Consider the following 383-nt stretch of genomic DNA (forward strand, 5'->3'; position numbering starts at 1 on the left):
CTTATACCAAACACTGATTTTACAATTTCACTAATTTTGTATTGTGGTTACTTTAAACGTATTATGATACTAGGTTGGTCTGTCTGTTTTACTGTCAAATGTCAAATCTTATATTGATATTTACTTTATATAACTTTGAGTATGTATTTCTTCTAAATTTTATCAAATTTTACTTATTTTAAATGTTTTAGGTTATACATGTGCTCTCTACGGAGATTATGGACATACTGCCTAATTTTGACGTCTGGTTCCTATATTAATAGCTATTTTCCAGTGGTTGTTATGGAAATAAATTATGCCTCAAAATTATAAAAATAAAATTGCAAATTTTGGAATTATGCTTGGCTTAATCTCGAAACTACTTACATATTGTGATTTCTCGT

This window comes from Anoplophora glabripennis, unplaced genomic scaffold, assembly GCF_000390285.2.
Source record: "Anoplophora glabripennis isolate ALB-LARVAE unplaced genomic scaffold, Agla_2.0 scaffold2253, whole genome shotgun sequence".
Lineage (NCBI taxonomy): Eukaryota > Metazoa > Arthropoda > Insecta > Coleoptera > Cerambycidae > Anoplophora > Anoplophora glabripennis.